Source organism: Euleptes europaea, chromosome 3 (genome assembly GCF_029931775.1).
Source record: "Euleptes europaea isolate rEulEur1 chromosome 3, rEulEur1.hap1, whole genome shotgun sequence".
Taxonomy (NCBI): domain Eukaryota; kingdom Metazoa; phylum Chordata; class Lepidosauria; order Squamata; family Sphaerodactylidae; genus Euleptes; species Euleptes europaea.
Window position 1 is genome coordinate 10,916,237 of NC_079314.1, and position 23,472 is coordinate 10,939,708.

Sequence of the window (23,472 nt, forward strand, 5' to 3'; positions counted from 1 at the left end):
ACCCCCTGCTCATTCCATGGCCCCCTCAGCTTTATAGGACCCTTTCGAGAGCAGGGCGGCCAGAGCTGGGCTGAGCACAGCGAAGATTAGCGAACAGCCCCGGGCGTCTGGCTTCTGCACCTGTCCTGGAACGTCTTGGCCGGCTGAGTGCCTTTTGTTGCTGTTGGCGATTTTAGAGAGCTGCCCAGTGTGGTGCCCACAGTCACACATTGCCAGTCCAGCCTCATGTGAATGAAGCCGGGGACTGTGTCGGTCTTGATGCCACTGTAGACTTCCTCCCAAGGGGTCTTTAGGGTTGAGGGTCTCCTCTCAGTAAACCCACCAGCCTCTGCTGCTGAAACCGTGGGGAAGCAGGACTCTTAACAGGCTTCTGGGAACTGTTCACGAGGAGTGACAGTTTAATGCTGATGAAGGCCCCCCACCCCTTCCCAGCTCGAGCATTGAAAGGGCTGTGCACCCCAGCTCCTTGCCAGACGTGAGTTCCAGCAGCCGGGAGCGTTGCCTTTCAGGGTCCCAGCGGAGTCGGCAGCTTCTGAAGGGCTTTGCCCCTGAATGGCAGGGCAGGTTGCCCTTTGGTTTGGGGGCGGCAGGAGACAATCTAGCTTAGGGGGCACCTGGCAGGATCCCCACTTGGCTGTTTCTCAATTCAGTGGGGGCCAGGCTTGGGTTGCCACAATGTGTGGGACCCTGGGTTGGGGGGGGCAGGGAGAGTTTAGCCCAAGGGAAAACTCGAGTGTTCTCTTCCCTCTCCGAATACCAAGAGCCCCAGCGGAACACCAATACCGTATTTTTCGCTCCATAAGACGCAGCTGACCATAAGACGCCCCCCCCCCCCAGCTAGCCGTCGGATCGGGGAACGCCGGCTCACACCATCCCGACGCGCCCAGCGGGCTTTGTGCGGGCCCACTCGCCTCCCAGCTGGCTGTTGGGGCGGGGAATGCTGGCTCGCGCCCTCCCAAAGCACCCAGCTCTATGCACCCCGCCCGCCTCCCAGCTGGCCGTCGGCGGGGAACGCTGGCTTGCGTTGTTCCGGCGCGCCCAGCCGGCTGGCAGGAGGGGAGGGGGTCCCTCCGCCCGGCTCTGGGAGTCCTGGATGGACCGGGCTAGGGTCCATAAGACGCACATTCACTCCATAAGACGCACAGACATTTCCCCTCACTTTTGAGGAGGAAAAAAGTGCATCTTATGGAGCGAAAAATACGGTACCACTTTGCCCATTATGTCTCAACACTTTTTGGCTTTTATGAGGGGATTTAAATGGCTTCCGTCAGTGTGTAGGTGGGGGGCAGAGGGGGCTTACCTCTGTTGGCTTTCAAACAACATTCTGAAATGAAACGCGTCCTGTCCCTTTCCATTAAGCTGTTTCCGCCGATGCAGGTGAAAGCTGAGTGATTGATCGGTGGGCATGCCAGTCCCAGCTTGGCCCAGGAGGGGGTGCTGCTGCCCTGTCCCACCAGCAGTCCCGCATCGCAGGAGTTGCTCCGCTGCCTCTCTGTAAGGTTCCTTCCACATTCCTTGTGAGCGGTCACTGCTGCTTGGCCAGTGCCTTGTCAGCCAGGCACCTGCCTTCTAGGGGCCAGAATCCCTTCCCTTCGCCTGACTCCCGGCAGTGGCTGGCATGTCTTGTGCCCTGGCGCAGTCCTGCAATGCCAAGCCTTCAGACTGGAACAGAGCTACGGTGAAGCAGGTGGTGGGGTGCATGTGTGTGGGGAGGGGGCTTGGGCTGGCCATGCCCCGCCCCCACCCAGAGAGCTTCACTCACGTGGGCAGGGTGAGAGTCTGACTCCCTTCTGTGACTTCCCTTTCTAATGGCTTGTGCTCCTCTGCCAGATTCAGCAACCAAATTGAGTTCTCCTCTTGTCCCCCCCCCCCGGCTTCAAATACACACAAAAATTGTCGCCGTTGGCACCCACTTGTCATTAACACGTCACCCTACCCGCTGCCGCACTGGTGTGCTCCGGCCTGGGCCCACATCCCACTCAGAGCTGTGGTTTCTGCTGCTTGATACTGGCTCTGCTGGTAGGAACCGTGCAAGCCCCTGGAAGTGCCTCCCGGTGCCCGGTCTCTTTCCTTGCACATGTGGCATCTGGACAGGCCCCCACTGCCTGCTCTGCATCTCCTTGCTTTCCTTGCTCTTGCTCCATCTGCACCCGGGCAGGGCTGGCGGTTCATCACTGTCCTGCGGTTCCTGGAAAGGACCCTGGTCTCTGGGAAATCCAGAATGGTGCCTGGTGAGCTGAGGCTGAGGTGCCCATTCGGGCTGCCTCTTCCAGAGTGGCAAAGCCCCACCCCGCCCCTGAGGAAAAAAGGCCAGCTTCCTCCTGGTTCTCCCACCTTGCAAGTGTCTGGGGCCCTCTGGTTCCAGCCGGCCCACTGAGGTTTTGCTGATGTCTGGCCAGGAATGCTATGGTGGCCCCAAACTGTCTTGTTCCACAAAGGCATTTCTTGGCAGACGTGCATTTCACTGCATCAACCCCCTCACCCTGCTTGGGCCTTGCTTCCTCCGTGCCTTCCTTTATAGTCAGCAGTGCATCTTTTTGGAACTTCACTGTAGCTCATATAGGTCTATTCCCATTTTCCGAATCACCTTAAATTTTAAACCGAGCATCTTAAGGTGGGTGGGATATTGGCGAGTGGCTGCTTCCTTGTGTCGGTTCTTCAGGGCGAGTCCAAAACAGGCCAGATGGAAGTGAAGTCGTACCCAAGTGAGCGGGGGGCAGTGCCCCCTGGGTCATAAGCCCCTCATGTCCCCCTCCCCCTTTCACCCTGAGTGTGTCCATCCCGTTTCTCTCCTGTGCCAGCTGGGAGACATATTAGGCTCATGCATCTTTTATTAGCTCTCAGTGAATAATTCACAGCAATTGATTTTTGTATTAATAAGCTGTGGAGAGGGGGTGGATCTCCCGGCAGGGTGTGCCGTGGAAGCTGGGCCAGGCCTGTCTGCAGGTTGGCTTGGAAAGGCGTTTCTGTGAGTTGTTACATCTGAGTTTGCAAATGAAGAAGAAGAGTTCACATGAACACATGAAGCTGCCTTATACTGAATCAGACCCTTGGTCCATCAAAGTCAGTACTGTCTCAGACTCCAGGGTCTCAAGCCGAGGTCTCTCACATCACCTACTTGTCTGGTCCCTTTAACTGGAGATGCAGGGATTGAACCTGGGACCTTCTGCATGCCAAGCTCTGAGCCACACCCCCTGGTTTTTATGTGCCAACTTTCTTTACCTTTAAGGAATCTCAAAGCAGCTTACAATTTGCCTTCTCCTTTCCACAACAGACACCCTGTGAGGTATGTGGGGCTGAGTGACTAGCCCAAGGTCACCCAGCTGGCTTCGTGTGTTGGAGTGGGGAAACAAATCCAGTTCACCAGATTAGCCTCCTGCCGCTCACGTGGAGGAGTGGGGAATCAAACCTGGTTCTCCAGATTAGACTGCTCAAAACCACCGCTCAACCACTACACCACGCTGAAGCACAGTGCCATCCTGTGGGAGCCTCTTGTGGGTCCTGGTGGCTCAGCAGCCCCCTTCTTCCACAACCCTTTGTGCTCCCTTCCCCTCCAGCTGACGATGTCAGGGCCCTGCCTCCAGCTGGCTGACTTCACTCTGAGAACTGAAGAGCAGCAAAGCGCTGGGCATTGTGGCTTCCTTGGGACCTGGCTCAACAGAGGATGGGCAAAGATGCTCCTCCTGTGTCCGCCTGGAAGATCTGCATCATCAGTTGCACGAAGTGGGGTGGAAAGGGGATGAGCAGGCATGCAACGGGGCCCTGTACCCGGTGGGCCCTGAGGGTCCGTAGCTGAGACCAGCGGCTAGAACATCACAGTGGGGTAAGGAAAGTGCTGGCACCAAGGTGTTCTCCGCTCTTCCTGCCGTGTGGTCTTTCACAGTAGAAAGTAAAGAGGGCAGGACCCCCCCCCTCTTGCTCAGAAGTCAGGGTGCTTAAGAGCAGAGCTGCCATTTGTGAGGAACGCTGCCTGGCTGCACTTCCTCTGCCCCCCTCCCCGGTCACTGTCACACACCCACAAGTCTGTCAGAGCCAAAGTTTGGGGGCGGGGGGAGAGTGTTTCTGGCATCAGGCTGGATTTTCATTGACAATTAAAAGCTCCACTCATCTCATGTATAGCTTATTTTCAGCACAGGATAATTATGCCAAGTGCTGCCTAGGGGGACAATCAAGGGGGGCATTTTGAGGGCACGTCTCCTGTTGGGGGCCAGTGGGGGGGGGAACTGCCTTGTGGCTCTGATTTGCCCCTGTGCCCATGCAGAAGGCTTGTTTTGTGACAAATGGATGGACTCAAGGAACCTCTCACTAGACCCATGGTGACCTGAGAATGTGAAGAGTAAATCGTGTATTTGGGAAGGCTAATTTCAACCCGCCCTGACCTGGATGGCCCAGGCTAGACTGATCTTGTCAGATCTCAGAAGCTAAGCAGGGTCAGTCCTGGTTAGTATTTGGATGGGAGACCACCAAGGAATACCAGGGTTGCTGTGCAGAGGAAGGCACTGGCAAACCACCCCTGTTAGTCTCTTGCCATGAAACCCCCCACAAAAAAGGGGTCGCCATAAGTCGGCTGCGACTTGAAGGCACTTTACACACACACAATTTCAACCCAGCTGCTGCCTTAAATGGCACCTGGTCCTTGGTCCACTGAGTTCAGAAGAACCTGCTCAGACTAGTGGCTGTTGTCCAGAGTTTCAGGCAGAGAGGGGTCTCTCCCTAGCCCCCAAACCCAAAGAAATGCCAGGCCAGAGCAGAGCGGAGGGTCTGTCACCAAGCTGCTAGGAGAGCCTCAGGGAGGGCAGTTTTGGGCTCAGCTAAGTGTACTGTAGGGTTGCCGACTCTTATGTTGGGAAATTGCTGGAGATTTTAGAGGTGGGGTCAGGGGAGGGACTTCAGCAGGTATAATGCCATGGAGTCCAGCCCCCAAAGCAGCCATTTTCTCCAGGGCTCCACCTGGAGGCTGGCAACTCTAGAGCAGAGCCCCACCATTGGGGCTGCATGGATGGAAATGTGCTGATCAGGGTCTGATCCAAGCCACAGCCGTTTGACAACACTGGAGCACAATCAGTTCCGGCATTCTGGAGCTGATGGTGACCCTGGGGTCCGGTTTTGGTTTCCCAGGAAGCAGGACGGGCAGGAACAATGAAGCCAGAGCATGGCTCCCCAGCATCAGATTGCTGCCTGCCCAGGGCTTTGGGAATAAGCGCACTGTGCATGGTAGTTCTGGGGAAAAGCTTTGCTCGTAGCCACACAACCAGGGCAGGGCCGGCTGGGGAGAGGAACAGAGGAAGTGACTTAAGCCCCTTCCCCCCAGCAGTAGAAGGAAAGGTGTTGACATCCAGCCAGCTGAGAGATCAGGGCTCATCCCTCTCTCTGGGAGAAAAGTGAGGGTTTGGGACCGGAGCTCTCCCCACTTCCACAATTTCACATAAAAAGCACTAAGCAGCCCTTCTCTTTCCCTGAAATTGCTGCTCCAGCTGCTATTTGCACAGTGGGTGTGGTGTGAGGTGAGGAGTAGAGATGGAAAATTTCCAGAAATTTTGAAGCCCCAGGATTTAAAAGTTATAAATGCCTTAGTTTTGTAAAAGGAAAAATGGCAAATATACCCAATAAGTGGGGGCCTGTTGAAACTCGGGGGGGGACCCACCCCCTCTAAGTGGAGTCTGGAGCTGCCCCACGTGTCCGCTGCAGCAATGGCCGGGTCTAGGGGCCCCCCGGGCATCCACAGCCATGGCGGCTGTCTCCGGAGCAGTCCCAGGCATCCATTGCCGCCGTGGCCATCCCTGGGAGTGGAAGCCACTCCCAGCACCTGCCGCTGCCACGGTCAGACCCAGCTTTGCTTCCAGAGATGGCTGCTGCCTCACCCAGAGGCTGATGCTGCTGGGCCCGGCTTTCTGTGGTGGTGGCCACTGCCAGTTCAACAGAAAAACGTGTTGTCTGTGCGAGTGCAGACAATGCTTTTTAAAAAATCCAGTGAATTTAACCCCCTCCCTTTTACTTTTTAGATTTTTGTGCAAACTTGGGGACTACCCCATATCTGAAGAAAATTCTGTTTGGGCTGAGTGTTCCCCCATCTGTGGATTTAGGTATCTGCAGATATGGGGCACACGTGGGAATTAGATATATAAATACTTGAGGGAAATCTGCAAACTGATGCTATCTTTGCAAGTAGCATATAGGACTACAAAACATCACACAAGAGGTGTCATTCCTTGCAAAGTTTGTTTTTGTACAGTGGGGAGACCATGGGGGGCGGGGCAGGGGTGTGTAGGGGGATGGTGTGTTCCAGCTTCTGCTAGACAGGCAGGTGCGTGTGATTCCCTGTGTATTTTTTTTTAGAACGCAGTTCATCCTCCAGCCTGCGGGGTGGTTCAAGAGCTAGTGTCCGGCATCCCATCTCCAGGGCTGGAGTTTCCCCCAAACAAGTGGTTTTTTTGACTAGGGAGAGGTTGTGGTTGTTGGAGCATGCTTTTATAGCCTGCAGACCCTCTCCCCCTCCAAAAGCATGCCCCTTCAGCTCTTTCCCAATCATGCAGCATAGGGCAGAGAGAGAGAGAGAGAGAGAGAATATTTTCCCCGCTAGAATACACAGCTAAGGATCTGTCTGAGGCTTAAGCACAGATGTAGAACAGGTAGATAGAGTTTTCAGAGAAGCCCCCCAACCTAGATTTTAAAAACGTGTTTTATGGGGGCTGAAACCGATCCCAGCTCCACAGCAGAAAAAAGAACTGTTTTTAGCCCCAGGCAGAGTTCTAGAGACAGAGAAGCTGCCTGGCAGCCAGGCTGGCTGGCTGTAGAGGGACCGTGTCTAATGCAGCTCTCCTCTTTCTACAGCTGCTGTGGGCAGGCAAAACGGAGAGAGAGAGAGAGAGAGAGAGAGAGAATAGGTATGCAGCATGACTAGCATCCATTCCAACTAATACCCATTCTAACTAATAGCCATTCTAAGCGTGCTGTGTAGAAGCTTAAATTAGCAAGAGTCTGCTTAACACCAGCAAAGAAAAAAGCACCCTATTTTAGCCCCGTGTTCTTCTTTAACCGATCTTACCCCACAGCAGCTCTCTTAGTGAAAGAAAGCCAGGAGGGGCTTGCCAGGTCTATGCAATGGAGGAAACGCCTCTTGGGGGGGGGAAGAGGGAGGGAGGAGCCAGCAGGAGGTAGGGGTGTGTTTGGAAAAACACATGTGATCTGCCCCCACCTTCATTGGGGAGTAGGAGTGGGGGGGGAGGCACTGAATGGATGTTCCGTCACAAGGCACAAGGGACATCCAGACAGGAGAGAGTGAGAGACAGAGGGGGGGGGGAGAGAAACTGAACTTACCAGTTCTCTGCAAAAGTGCTCACAAAGTAACGCGCACATTTTTTTCCACCAAGGGAGGGGGAGGAGGAGGGGGCTGGGTGCCTAACACAGTTACAGCGAGGGGATCTGGAGGCAAGCAGGCAGGCAGGCAGGAGAGATTCTTATTCCACCTTTGATTATGAGGTGGTAATCAAGATGTGTAGTCTCATCCTCTGGCTCCTGGGGCACAGGAGGGGTTTTGCAGCAGTCCCTCCCCAAAAACCCTCCAAACGCAAGTTCCTTGCAGGAACTTTTGAGAAAGCAGATTTTTGCCCAAACTAACTTCTCCCTGCAATGGTCTAAATTTTCAATGAAAAAAAAACAGAGAATGCAAAGACCTTGTTTTTTTCTACAAAGCTGCTAGCTGGTATCTCTGCCCTAGGCCGGTTATCAGCAGGGCTTCCTGTTTTTACACCCAGGAGTTCTCCTTTTTTGGAACGGTGTGAGAAGCCCAAAACTCAATTCTTTTTCTACACACAAAACCCCTTTTTGCTACATGTTGGAGAGAGAGAGAGAGAGGCAGAGGGGAGAGTCACGAAAGGGTCTTTCTGCCCCCACCTCCTTCTGATCTTTTTTCCCCGCCACCAAATTGGGGCAATCAGCTACTTTTTACCCACTTTGTGGGCATGTGTGCCACAGTGGTTTGAGGGAGAGGGGAAAAGGTCAACCACCAATCAGGTCAAAAGGACGGCTTGCAACAGCTGAAATGAATCTTGGATTTAAGAGCTGCCCACCTTGTCTTTAAAAACATTTCACTCATTTTAGAAGATAAAATATATCATAGAAGTTTTTTTCAGCACTCCCCCAAATTTTCCAATTTCCCTAATGGGAAAGCCCTTTCCATTAGTAGGTAAGGGAAGTGTATGTGTGTGTGTTAAAATACAAAAAGGGCCAAGCTCTGCCCCATCCCCCCCCCCAAGATTGACTTCTTATCACCCCAAATTGATGGGGGAGAGTTAAAGCTAGAAATTTGTCTCCTATTGAAATCAACCAAAACAACCATTGGATTGATCTTCTGACAGGACTAGTTTTACTTTTGGTATCAAATAGAACATACGAACATAAACGCCCTGCTGGATCAGACCAAGGTCCATCAAGTCCAGCAGTCTGTTCACACAGTGGCCATCCAGCTTGATTACAGTTTCTGAAACCACCTCCCACCTGCTTCTGAAGGTGCCTTTCTTGTGCAAACCCTCGACTGGCTTGCTCCCTTGCACCGCCTTTGTGCACTCAGCTGCACGACCCCGACCTCCATCCAGCACAGGCCAGGATTTCCCGCTCAGGCCATCTCCTCGCAGAGCATGTTAAAGTCAAGAGTGTTGTTGGCAAACTGCCTCAACATTTTCTGCTCATTAATAATATCTGAGACTGTTTTTGGGTTTTAACACGTTGCATCACAAGCATAATTGCCCCTCTTGCTAAATGCTGAGGTGTGTTACGGTTCACCTGCTGGGCACTGTTTTGCAATTACTCTCTCACTGGCTGCCAGTGCAGTTCCTGAAACTAAGCTGTTGCATTCATTGATCAGAGCAATTTCCTGCCCCAGAGGTGGGTCCTTCTCTGGAGAGGGTGGGGCTAGGGGTGGGTGGGACACGGCCCTGCCTTTATGTCCGCAAGGCCTTAAATATTGCAGCCCCCCATGGATCAGCCAAACACACTTTGGTGCCTGAGGTCCAAGTGGCAGCCCCTCCCAAATAGTAAAAAGATGAGACAGTGCTGTGAAATGCAATAAAAGTCTGGGGGCACCTCAAAGAATAACGCTGCTGATTCTAGCATGAGCTGGTCCCTTCCTTAGGTGCCATGAAGACCCCTTTCCAGAGGGCTCCCACTCAGGGCGTGAAAGGGCTTCTGCGGGGCAGCTGTAGCCCTTCCTGGGCCAGAGCTTCCAACTGCAATTGCAGAGAGGGAGCCTTGTGGTTTGTTGCTGCAACTAACACCAGGCTGGTGGCATCTCAGAAGCCCCCCCACAAGTTTCAGCCCCTGTCATCAGACACAGGAAGAGGGACCTCAGTGGGAAGAGAGATTTAAAGTGGAAAGAGTTTTAAGCGGCTGGTTCCAAGACATGCACGAGCCTTCCTCTGAAGCAGGAGGGATTGTGCACTGCACGAGCCCAGGGGCTTCGCTTCAGGACCGTAATTGTGGGCATGGGAGTGGTGTGATGTTGTCACCTGTAGCTGCTCCCTGTTCTACACAATTGAGCCCTGCCTAGCAATGGCCCTGCTCCTGGGCGGCATTGCCTTCAACCCCACCGGCTTCTACTCTGCCAACGGAGGACATGCGCCAGGTACCTGACAGCCCCAGCTGTGGCCCAAGGAGTCTTGCACCCGGGTATATGTGCCAGCTCTGAAGGCGCTTGGAGCTTCCCTGAAACACGCCTTGGCCAGAGCCTCTGTCAGCACGAGGAGTGCTGCAGCTGCAAGCTGGCGGAGAGGAAAGGGAATCGGCTGGCACAGCCCTCTCGGCCCTGTCTGTTTGAGACCTTTTCTTAGGACCAACCCAGTGACAAGCCTTCAAGCCCATCAGAACATTTCATCAGGCTAGGTGGGACAATTTTAAAAACAATGAAGCGGGGGGTCAGGGAGGATGACCCTGATTTTCCAGGCCAGGTTCTAAGGACCTGCTCATCCACCACTGGGTGCAGGTGCTATGCAGGCTTATCGGTTTGGGTGGGAGCTGGATCACAGCAGGAGGCCCACCGTGGATGCAAACCGAGCTGGTGTCAAGGGAGTCCCCATCCAGCCGGCGTCTCTGATGCCTCTCTTACAGCGCCATCCTCCGAGCTGGCCGTGCTGCAGCTCCGATGTAGATGAGCCACTTCCAAGGGGCCATGGGCAGCACCCCAGACGCAGGGAAATGAGTTTTACTTGCAACATTGTGCTGCGGTATGGGGGGGGGGGCGCGGCAGCAATGAGGCCCTGACAGACAACGGGGCTGGAGGATTGGGGGGGGAGTGGTCAGACCCAGCCCAGGAGAGGGGCAGGAGGAGGCAGATGAGCTGCCAGTCTGTGTCCCACCCCCACCCCCTTAAAGGGGCCATGGAAGCGAGGGCAGTCTCCCAGGGGGACCAGGAGATGCCCCAAATTACAGACCATCACCTGACCCATGAGAACAGTCATCGTGGAGACCCTGGCTGTCCTGCAGGGGGACCCCATTGTTATACAGCCCTATCAAGGCCCCTCTACCTCCCCTGGCCCCATGGCCACATGAACAGGGTTCCTCCAAATGTCGTAAGGGCATCCCTCCTTCCTGTCAGGCTTTGTAAAGGGAACAGCCCAGCTGCACAAGTGGCTGTTCCCTCCATAGTTCAAAGCCTGGGACCCAACTACAATGAGGGGTGTGAAGGTGTTATCTGAAACTTTGCAGATACAGTTTTCCCTGCGTGTAGTCAAGGGTCAATAAAACTTCAGTGGAAGTCCTCAGTAGTTCTTTATTTATGGCCGTGAGCAAAGAACTAGACACAGGATGATCTTGCCTCAAAGCTGCGTAAGGAGACAATAGCTGTACATTACATTTTATACCTGATCAATTTGCCATTTCATTGGTTTGACAATACATAACGTAACATGTAACATCTCATCTCCAACACACCTTTTAATCTACAATTGGTCATCAGTTCCACTCATTTACCTGATCTCAACACCTGGGTCCTTTTCAATTTTGTTATCTGCCTGACCCATTGAAGTACCCATTAATGTAAAGGGTACACATTTATTCTTGGCTCCTCTCTCAGCTTACCTCATCTTACTCCTTTTTTCTATTCACACAAAGATTCCTTTTTCCTAGCCTGAATATAGTTCTTTGCAATCACTAACCAGTTCTAACATATATTGATAAAGCTTTACATATATGCATACAGAATTGATGTTTATAATACTTCCTACCATCTTACTACATAATGTATATTTTCTCATGCTATCATTCCCTCCTCTGAGGCTTTGACAGCTCACTACAAGAGACTGTTAATTGCCTCACTATCTACTTGTCTTACATCCTTTTGGACGCACACCTTAGCTGGGATTGTGTGTGTCAGCAAAGCTGGGAGCAATACCATAGTCTAGATTCTGTCAAGAGGCTAAACTCCTAGCAGAGTCACTCAAGGTGGAATGGTCACAGCTGAGACACCAGATGAAGATGCGTCCACCCCCTTCAGGGATCAGTGGCCGCATCAGCAGAAGAGAACAGACAGTCCCAATGGTGATGGGGGGCAGAGGAATCCTTGAAGGCGGCAGTAGTAGAGGAAGGTGACACTGGCGGAAAAGCTTTTGTAGACAGCGGCAGCACCACTTCAGCTAAGCCTGGTTAGTACTGCGCAGAATAACGCAATGGTCAACCACTTCTGACTAACCCTTACCTTGAAAATTCTAAGATGAGACAATCCAAAATGAAAAAAAGAATATAGTTCTGGAAAATGGGACCCCCAGGTTGGATGGCACTCAATCAGCTAGTTGGGAAGAGCAGAGGACAAGTACGAGTAGCGCTGTTCTTAATGACGTGACTGGGCTAAAGCCAAAAGGACGTTGCTCTGATTTGAGTCCTACTTCACGGCAACAAATAACCTTGAGCAGACAATGCGCTCCATTAGCTCACGGCGTGTGCATGCTCAGCAGCCACAGAATTTGTTCGGAACAAACTTGCGCACCACCAGATGGCAAACTAGGGAGGAATAAACAAGCCTCTTGCCCTGCTGCCCTCTGGGAGAGCACATGTGTGTGTGTGTGTGGGGGGAAGGGACACTTTGGGCTGTGCTGGAGACCCTCCAGTCTGGGAGCAGCCTTGGGCAGGGGGCTGCCTTTGGAAGGAGCAAAGGTTTCCCAGAGGCCAGCAAGACAAAATAATCATCCGCAGTAGCCCAAACAGAGATCCCATTTTACTGGCTGGGCTGAAAGGTGGAGATGGATCACTAAAGTCCCCCCATGAGCTCTCTCCCTGAGCAGGGAATATGAACTCAGGTGTCACAAACACAGAGGAATGCAACATGTCCAATGAAGAAGAAGAGTTTGTTTTTATATGTTGACTTTCTCTACCACTGAAGAGAAGAATCAAACCGGCTTACTGTCAGAATCACAACACAGTACCTATGCTGAAAATAACGAGGTTCTGGTAACAGCAGCACGAAGGCTCACAATAATATAAATATTGTATTAATTACTAATGAAAACAATTGCTGAAAAAATTGGTAGTATAATTTTGGCAATGTAATTAAAAAAAGGAAAAGCATTACTTCATGCATATACAATTCAACACAAGGTAAGTACACCCAAAGCAAAATACATGTAAACGGGCAAGTTGCCCTCAAACAAAATAGGAAAAATGTTCCACTAACAGGTGGTAAAGAGTCTCTGTGGTGCACTTGATATATCAAGGAAAGAACGAAGAAAGCCGAGACGACACCTCCGGTTTGGTATTCGTTTCGCATGTGCTTCTTCAGTCGGATGTTGCCATCATGTGAATACTCTCTAGGCAAAATAAAGGCTTATACATAACATAATGTACATTACTAAATATTTTCTGATATATAGAAAACAGAATTAGGTTCTTACCATATGTCTTACAATTGACCCAGAGGGTTCATAGACCACAGGTTCTCATGTCCTTCAACGAGGTAACAGATCATGAGATAATGTCAGGGTATGAATTTTAAAGTAACAGCTCATTACATACAGGTGAATTGAATACATGGCATTCTGAGGGTCTTAAAGCTACATATTACAAAAAGCAGGATAAATCAAAATCACTGTTAAGTCCGGTAGGGGTCAGTGTTTTAAAGAGAAAAATGAGTTTCATTTCTTGCCTGTGCAAAATCTGGGCTACATTTTGATGCTGAAAGGGTGTGAGGGTCTGGTATTCTTTGTTCCCCTCGACGAGAGTTGACATAACAACGGAGGTAACATTCGACCACTGCATTTACCCGTTCCGTTTGACCATCGGTCTGAGGGTGGTAAGCTGAGGAGAGACCCTGTTCTTCCACCCCCATCAATTTTAGGAAGGCTCGCCAGAATTTGGCGACAAACTGGACCCCCCTGTCGGAGAGGACCTTCCTAGGGACCGAGTGTAGTCTGAGGACATGAGTGACAAACAACTTAGCCAATCCCTGGGCCGAGGGGAGTCCGGCGCAGGGAACGAAGTGGACCTGTTTGGAGAAAAGGTCCGTGATCACCCATAGAACCGTCTTACCCCGGCTGGGAGGTAGGTCGGTGATAAAGTCCATGGCGATCACCTCCCAGGGTCGGGTGGGACTCTCCAGGGGTTTTAACAGTCCAGGGGGTTTTCCCATTCTTTTCTTGGCCGTAGCGCAGGTGGGGCAGCTGCGCACGTACAATTCTACATCGGCTCTCATACCTGGCCACTCTCACAAAGGGTTTGGGTCTGTATTTCCATAGTGCAAAGAATAACATGTCATTCTCTGAGTGTCCCTTTTTCAAAAAGTGCTCTGTTAATGGCGCTTCGAGATTCCTCGCGCGTAAACGCGCTTTGTGCTCGCCAATTCTAAGTTTTAATTGGCGTGTGGTTGAGCCAATATAAATTAAAGAACACGGGCACGTGACCGCATAAACCACGTTGTGTGATGCACAGTTGCTGAAATGTCTTAATTTATATTTAAATTTAAATGCTGTAGAGCTGACTTCCTTAACTTGTAGGCTTAGCGGGCAGAAGGTACAAGAGCCACACTTAAAATGGCCGAAAGTGACTTCCTGTTGTACCGGAGTAGCACTTGTTTGTATTAGTTGGTCTCTCAAGGAGCTTGTTTTTCTCAAGCCAAAGAGCGGGAATTCTTGGCAACCTGGAACAGTATGCAAAATATGCCAATGTTTGTTAATTATCCTTTTGATATCATTAGTAAGATGATTAAATTCTAAGGATGAAACGATCCTAGTGGTGCTGCTCTTTGTTTGCTCCAACCGAAAAAGTGACTCTCTAGTTTTTAGTTCCGCTTTGGTATAAGCTGCGTTTAAGACCTGGTCGTTGTAACCCCTATTTCTCAGTTGGGCACATAATGCAGATGTGGTTTGAATGTAATCCTGATGAAAAATAGAATTGCGTTTAAGCCTTAAAAATTGGCTGAAAGGTAAGTTTCTACGCAAATGAAGAGGGTGGTGGGATTCAAAATGTAACCCTGCGCCACGATCTGTAGCTTTTTTAAAGGGTTTAACTGCAATCTGACCTGTCTGGGTCCTAAAGACCGTGATGTCAAGGAAGGCTATAGACTGTTGGTCAGAGCATCCAGAAAATTTAAGATGACTGTCCAAAGAGTTGATCCACCTATTCAATTCGGAAAAGGTGTTGACAGAATCCAGGACAAAAAATAAATCATCAATAAATCTAAAATAAAATAAGACATGTGATTGAAAAAACATATTACAAAAAAGAAATTTACTTTCAAAATCCGCCATATATAATTTGGCTATGGCAGGGGCACACGCTGAGCCCATAGCCACGCCTTGTTTTTGTAGAAAGAATTGGTCCCGATAACGAAAGTAATTGTTCTCAAATAATATATCAGTGAGTGAAAGAATGAAATGAATGGGAGGATGCGGGTTATTTCTGGAGTCTAAGTTGTCCTGGATGATGTTCCTTGCGGCATCTAATGGGATGTTAGTATACAAAGCCGCAACATCCATTGTTGCAAAAACTGCTTGTTCAGGGATCTTCTGCTTCTCTATTACTCTATTACTGTCAGAATCAGGCATTTACCTGTAGCATCCCATAAGCAAACACACTCAGGCAGATGATCCTGAAGCAGTATACTTTATTAGGAGCAAAAAGGTAAATATAAGAACTGACTGTATAGAAATAGATGAAGGCTGCTAATGACCACAATAGGGAAAGCTCTAGCTTAAAAGCACTTTAGCCACTCAAGGAAAACACAATGAGGTAAACCCGAGATAAGAATTCTCATGAAGAATAGACCAAACAACTAGGCAGCTGCAGGAAGGGACGTATACACAGTATTTAAGGCATGTGAACCAAGGTCGCTTGACATGGAGCCAGAGCCAGGCTAGAACCAGCAATGGTCTGACAGAGTCATGTCAAGGGATGAGGCCTGAACCAATCACTTTCCCTTCCTTTCCCCTCCCCACAACAGACACCCTGTGAGGTAGGTGGGGCTGAGAGAGCTCTAAGAGAGCTGGGACTAGCCCAAGGCTTCATTTGGAGGAGTGGGGAAACCAACCCGGTTCACCCGATTAGCCTCCGCCACTCATGTGGAGGAGTGGGGAATCAAACCGCTACAAACCACCACTCTTAACCACTACGCCACACTGGCTCTCAATGAGAGAAAGTGCACATAATGCTACACTGAGCCTGTCTCCGAATGGGACACTCTGCCCTGCTTTGCACAGAGCGATCATTGGCTGATCTTTGGCCCCAGGGAGAGGTGGATCTACCCAGACCAACCCACACTTGGCCTCCCCCGTATTTTGTGCCAGGGGGCCCTTCTTCAAGCAGGCCATGCCCTCCAGGGAATTTTCCAGCCCAACTTCCTCCAAAGACACAGGCTTCGGGATTCACTTTGTTTAAGCTTCCCTCCCTGGATCCCGCATAGAGTCTTCTGCCTGCAAAACCTTTGCTCTGGATCTTCTGTGGTGGAGCAAGGCAGAACGTTCCTGCTGAGGATATCAGCCGGGGCAAGTATATGAAGCCCAAACCCTTCGGTTCTCTGCCTCCTTGACAGCCATGCAACCTGAGCTGATGTAGTAAATGGTGTACTGACCTGGAGGAACGTGCCTGAGTCTTCTCTGACCAATCTCCAATGGCTTGGTCCTCTTCACCAAGGATTCTTAGAAAATGTACCTCTAGGTGAGTTGGGTACTTGGGGACTGCAGAGCTGCGTGTGTCTCCATACCCCAGTGAGAGCGCCCCTACTTTGTAAGAGCTCAGTTTCTTTGTTCATCTGTTGAACATGTTTATACCCTGGACTTTTAATCAATTGATTCCCAAGATGTCTAACAATAGATTTCACACACAATAATAAAATATCCTTCTGAAAACCTAAAATATCTAAAAACAAACCACCAGTGGCACTGTAACTGTGAGATGGAGATGAACTGCCCCTCTCCCACAGGAATCAGGTGTATCAAAACCCAAGTGCCACTGGATCAAAAGCAAGTCCCTTCTGGCTTACCCTTGGGTTGGATTTCAGGACAAAAGAATGCAGGTGCTCCCAGCCATGGACAGGAGCCTCCGCAGGACACAGGCTGCCTCTCTGGGATTCCTTGGCATTCTGCAGTCCCCAAGATCTCAGGCAGCCTCTGGGTGATGCTGGCCCTGGGGAAAGATCAGCCAGTGTTCACTCCAAGCAACGTGATGGAAAGAGGTGGGGCACAAAGGTCCCATTCACAGGGCTTATCTGGGCACTTTCTCCAATGGCTCCCCCCCCCCCCAACCCAGGGTTGTGCCCACCCTGGCACACTCTTAAGGCAGGGTCTGCTTCATTGTGGGCTGCTATGCCCTTCCTGCCAGAAGCAAAAGGCTGCAAGTCTCGTTGCTGAAGAGAAAGAAGATGCAAAGGGAAGCATGAAGCGGGGCAGGAGGGTGGATGACACTGCAGGGAATTGTTATTAAGTGGTGCAAAGTTGAGTGTGAGGCTGAGATTGAAGCTGGATGAGCTGCCACGGACATTGGGGGGAGGGCTGTAATTGCACTAACAGGAGCATGGTTGTATGTATGGGGCGGGGGAGGGAGAGTGTACATGCGACCCCCCCCCCCGTGGCTTTGCCTGTCACTCTTCCTTCCCATAGGATGGGCTGAGATGGAGGCGGGCGTTTTGCCTTCCCTTCTGCCCACTGGAGCAGAAGGGGTCAGCCAACCCTGTTTGGCTCTGCAGGGAGGGGAGAGGGGGGAGCCATACGGGCTGGAGCAGTTAATTCCCTCCACTCCCCCCAATCCCAAGGGAGGGCCTTGTCAAGAGAGACGGTCACTTCTGTATCAATCAACCTGACAGTTTCTTAACATCAGGGTTTGCCCATGTCATACATTTAAAGAGATAGCCTGATTCCTGGTCCAAATGTTAAAGAATAACATGGGGAGAGTGCCATATCAAACTCTGACAAACTCTTCCGCTGTCCGCTTGAGTGGGCACCTTTGCATTTGAAAGCGATCTGACTTCACTGCTCTCAGCAATGTCAGATGAGAGGAGAGAATCTTGCTCCTCTGCGAGAGTCATCTTTTGGATCACCTTCTTGATTGGCTTATACTGGTCAGGGGTCAGTTGTCCAGTTTCCTATAAAGTTAGCCTATAGCCATCTGGCACCAGTCCCCCCCTCCCAAGCATAGCCCAGTAACACCCTCAGGACCAGTGATGGGCCAGGGACCCTCTTGCCGCATCTCCTACCTGCTGCTGTGCTACTTATGTGGATTTGAAGAATCATAGAATCATGGAGTTGGAAGGGACCACCAGGGTCATCCAGTCCAACCCCCTGTACAATGCAGGAAATTCAGAACTACCTCCCTTGCACACCCCCAGTGACCAGTACTCCATGCCCAGAAGATGGCAAAAAAACAACCCCTTCCTGACCTCAAAGTGAGGATCGGCACTACCCTGGGCATGCAAGAAGGGGCCACGAGACCCAAACACTGTTGCAAACCTTCTTGCCCTTCCCCTCCTGATCTGCCTAAGGTTAAAGAATCAGCATTGCTGACAGATGATGGCCATCTAGCCTCTGCTTAAAAAGCTCCAGGGAAGGAGGGCCCACCACCTCTCGAGGAAGCCCGTTCTACTGAGATGTTGTGACCTGCTTGCCTTCACGTCTGTACGTGTATGTTAGGAGGCTGGAGTTTGTTATTTTATTGCTCCAGCTTGTCCTTTGCCTTATGCTTAAGCCTGAACCTTTTCTTTAATCTTTTCAACAAAGCCTGTTGCTTTTATTGTTGTGTTCTACTGCGTGTGTGAGAGTGGCATTGAAGTCCCTCCCCTCCCCAAACCCTCCTCAGGCTCTGCCCCAAAAACCTCCCGCCAGTGGCAAAGAGGGACCTGGCAACCCTAGCGAGAGGAGAGGGGGCACAGCGCTGCATTGCTTTTCAATTGCTGAGCCTGGCTATCTTCCTCCGCCTGCCCCCCAAGTTCCTCCACAGCTTGCCCAGGCTGCCTCCGCAGCTCCAACTCAAATGCCCCGGGTGATTAATGGCAGGAGGAGGAAAGGCCCCTTTGGATGACCCAATTTCCCTGTGCTTCAGCCGCCCCATAGGCAGGGGGCCCGAGGAAGCAAGTCAACCTGCCCCCGCCATTTTAAATTAAGAATGTGTGGGCTGACTTTGGGGGCTGTGAAGGGTGCCTGACCCCATCAGGATCAGAGCAACATCCATTTTAATCGTGCAATGAACCCCACCCCCCACACTCACATCAGCCTCCTTCAAATCCTGCATGCTCGTATGTAATAACATTGCCCCGAAAGCAGAAGGTAATTTTGTAAACGGCTAATTCCCAGGGCATTAAAAGAGTGCGCCAAGTGTGAAGTGTGCTTCTAAAGAGGCACGTCTTTGCCATGCACTCTGCACATGGGGACGCACACATGTAAACACTCCGCATGGTAGAGGTGGTCTCAGGAGGCTCATTCAAGCTGGGACTTCTCTGAGGCTGGTTCCCTCATTTCTCTTGCTGCTTTCCCAGGCAAAAGCAGCTTTGGTGAGAACTGTGGGCCTGCCTGGGCCAGGAGGAGATGCTGTCCTGCTGCCAGGAGGCCTCCTCTCACTCCCCTGGCCTGTCAGCCTCGCTTTTCTCACCCAAGGATGACGGGCTGCGGCGTCTGCCCCTTGCCCTCCTGCTGCTGCCATTGGAATGTGCCCACGCAGCCAGCCGGCCATCCCTTTTCCTGTTGGCACCGCTGGAATGTCAGTCACAACAGAGGACAGCGATGGAGAGAGAAGGCAGATGTCAAGCTGCCAAGCGCGTGGTTCCAACATGCAACATTAACTGCACAAATCTGCAGGAACAAACCCGGGTTCCTGTGAAGGTGACCAGCATGGAAACTTCCTGACTCTGCATGAAGGGGGTCAAGGATGGGAACAAAAGAGCTTGGCTGGCTGCCTGGCGGGCAAGACTTCTGCAATGGGTAGGGTTGCCATGTTCACGGTAATGGCGGGCAAACTCCCACCATTAGTCTTCTCTGCCTGCTGATAAAAAATTTCCAGCAGTAGAAAAAAAAATGGCAACGCTGTTCTGACAAATAGCTGGCAGTTGGTTCTTTCTCTAGGATCCAGAGGCAAAGCACACCAGTGAGTTTCAAGCAAGCCGAGCTTTATTTTAACAGGCTGATTTAATCACAAACATAAACTATACCCCCCATCGCTAGGAAACACAACATACTTACCAGGCAACCCCCCCCCCCATTAGGGCCCTGGTCAGATGGTGAGGGGGGGGGGTCCCAGAGCCATAGCCCTTCTTCCCCCTCCTCTACCCCTTTTCATGACTTCTAATTTATTACCCTGTTCCAGATCTGTTTTACCAAGCACAGATCAGCCACACCTGGGGTGCTTGCAGCATTCACAGGGAGCCTGCACCCTTGGGCTTAAAGGCATTTCAGCCCAAACTGATTTTGTCATGTGAGGAGGAGTGAGACATGCCACTATCTCCTTGAGATAACAATGCTCTTCTGCAATGCCACTACAAACGCTCTATAATTTTGCCTCTGTAGTCTCTATGGTAAGACCATATTCTTACTCATCTTACCATAGAAACTGTGGAGGCCAACACAGAGCATTGCCGCCTTCAAAACAGCCGCAAGTGGCCGGCCTCCACTGCTGGCGGATGAGGATGAGCAAGATTGGTAAGTTCCTCCTCATCAAAGTCTGCCCCCCCTGCCTGGTTTTGTGGGTGCGCCTCCCTCCCCGTCCCTTTAACCCCAGCCAGCAACTTCCACTTGCACTGTTTGCCCTCGGATGCCACCTGTGGCCGCTTGGGTGCCTCTGGGCTGAGCCAGGAGCCCCCCCCCCCATCTGCCTGAGTTGCTTGGAGGCACCTCTTTGTCTGGGGTGCCTCTCTCCATCGCTTTTTTCTCTACCGGGCCGGGGAGAGGCAGATTGCAGAAAATGCACTTGGCTGGGTAAAGTTCTCTCAGCGCCTGCGGCTCTCCCCAGGTGCCTCTCTCCCCCTCTTGTTTTTCCTCCATCCAGTCTGGGCAACAGGCAGGAGCTGCCCCTGCTAAGCCCACAAGAGAGCCAGGTGCTGCCCTTGGCTGACTGGGGGGAAGCTGCTCTTCTGTGCTGAGCCGGCTTCCCGGCTCTTGCCTCCACCGACAAGCATCTCTGTGTACTGTCCCCCTCCCCACTCTCTGTCCTCCTCCCCACTTTCTCCCTCCAGTCCCGGGGAAGATGATGAGTTACAGGCACAGCTCTTGACTGGCCGGGGCCAGCTGCTCTTTAGCACTAGCTGACGAACCTGGCCAAGTACCCGTTGAATTCCTTCTGCCTTCCCTCCCCAGCCCTGGTCTGGGTGATCATGCCCCAGTGCCCGAGGCAATGCCCCCGAGGGAGTGCAGTGCCTTTCCCTGGTACCTGCATTCCACTGTGCAAGTATTTAAAAAAGCAAAAAATGTAAGCACCCCCCAGCATGCATCTAACACCTGTCACAGCAGCACATACTATACCAGGACTTTGTATCACATCCAGCCAGCACCTTGCCTTGCCTTTTGATAACGTCTAGCCTGAATAAGAATTCTGGAGAAATAAAAAGCTTGCCTCTATTATGTGACGCTTGGTTGGTCCTAGTAATAGATATCCTGTATTCTGTTGATACTCTGTGCATTCATGTGACTGTAATCCTTATCCTTATTCGAGCACCTGGCGCAGAGTTCCCAGAGGTCAGAGGGAGTGAGGAGTGGCCCAGCTGTTTTGAGGGACAGGGATGCTTCCTAGTCAGCAGAGTTTCCCACAGAGCTTGTGCTGCGGGTGGTGTTGCATCAACCACATTGCTGCTGCAGAAACCCAGGAGTTTAGATTTGATTCTCTGCGTGTGGCATAGCTTGTCTTTGCTGACTTCTGCCGTGAAGCCAGTGGCTTGCTTGCGCACGCTGGGTAAATGTAGGCAGGCAGCAGGAAAGTCAGAGCTTCCTCCAGTTGGCAGTTCAGGTCCCACTGGGGGAATAGTGCTCCAGGGAGGGGAAGGTGTTTTCTGGAAGGCACTGGGAGAAGAGGCATGGAACAAGCAATAAGAGAAGCCACATTCACTGAAGACCTGCCTGTTGTTTTCCTGGCTGCTTGGGCGGGGGGGGGGGGGAAGGGACATTGATCCAAGAAACAGGAGTGAAGTTGTACTGGGGGAGGAGACAGAACTAATGCAGTTCTCACCTTTTGGCAAGCGACAATCAGGAGGAACAGGCAGGAATCCGCACCTTATGGCAGAGTACAGTTCGTCAGCAGTCAAGACCGAAGGAAGTCAGGCAGCAGCCCCTGGAGCGCGAAGCCAGGCGTGAGCAAACAGATGGTGCTACCGGGGAGTTTTGTGTGGGAGTTCAGCAGGGAAGTCTGAGGGCACTTTTGGGGTGAGGAACTGGATCCTGAGGTAAGAACCCTTTCTACCCCTTAACACTTCAGACAACCAAATGAGCTCTGAAGACAGACATCCAGCAGGTGGGAGGGGGGCCACCGCGTGTTTTGCAAAGAGTGCCACATGTACGATGAGATTGAGTGCCCACTGTGCAGAATGTGTGGAGCTCTTGGCTGTCTAGGGTGGCTGACCTGCAGCGGCTGAGAGAGAGAGAGAGGGAGGGGGGGTGAGAGCCGTCGGGACCTGCTAGACTGTCCAGCTCCTGCCATGACTGCTCTTCTGCTGTCATGTAGATTGAAAGTCCCAAAGTTGGAGAGCATCAGGCTGACCCCTGAGAAGGGACCCCTTCCTTGGGTGTTGAACAAGAGTTGGTTGTTATATGTCCACTTTCTCTACCACTTAAGAATCAAATCGGCTTACAATCACCTTCCCTTCCCCTCCCCACAACAGACACCCTGTGAGGTAGGTGGGGCTGAGAGAGTGTGACTAGGCCAAGGTCACCCAGCTGGCTTCATGTGGAGGAGTGGGGAAACAAATCCAGTTCACCAGATTAGCATCCACCGGTCATGTGGAGGAGTGGGGAATCAAACCCATTTCTCCAGATCAGAGTCCACCGCTCCAAACCACTGCTCTTAACCACTACACCAAGCTGGTACTCCAACTGAACCACCTGAGGTAGTGGTGGAGTGGATCGGGGCCTCAGGAGTGAAGCTTTAAAATCAATAATCTGCTCCCCACCCCCCCGCCTCAGACCACAGCTTTGAAGCCATAATGAATTCATTGCCATACAGAGCCATCATTCATCCAAGTTGGTTGGCTTGTAGCTTAAATGGGAATTGCTCTTCTTTATGCCTCAGCCTGGCTTGAAATATGACATTGGTATCTTCGCAGTGGTACAATTTATCGCCGTCTCCGGGTGTTTCTGGTGCTTCCTCCAATCCCCTGCATCGTAGCTCTTGCAGAAGAGAAATCTAAAGCCTTCTTGAAATCAAAGCTGAGTCGTCAATTTAACGTCCTCTCATCACTTTGATAGGGAGCGGTTGTAGGATGGGGTGGGGGAGGGGAGGGGAAGCTTGCCAACGTGCCAGTGGCTGATTGTGCCCTTTGCCAGCTCAGCCCCCTTGGCGTTGCTGCCCAGCCTGAACCCAGAGGAGGGGCTGGTGCCAAGGCTCGGACGCAGTTTTAAGTACTCTCAGAGTATCTCTTGGACCAACTTGAGCAGGAACAAAGAAGGGGGAGAGCGACACGGAGAATAAAGATTGGGTCTCCCCAATCCTAGCTCAACACTCGAACCACTGGTATTCCATGCTCTAACCACTGCGCTGTGTTGCTGCTTTGCATTCATCTTCCTCCAGCCTGCTGGTAGGAGGTGCTGCTGACGTGGCTGCCCTTGTGGTGTCTGCAGCAGTCGCTGAGTCACCTCTGAGACCTTCCTACCCTGGATGTTGTTATGGAAGCCTACCTCCCCCAAATTTCTCTTTATCTGTGGGGGTGGAGGTTTTGTTGTGGGAGGGGGGTTATGCAGGTCCTGAGAATTACATTCCAAGGGTGGAGAGAGGTCTGCCCCTTGAGGGTTGCATTTCCTTGGGAAATGAATGAATGAAAATGGTTCCTCTGACTGGTTGTACTTTGAATGCTAAGTATTAAGGATTTCCCAA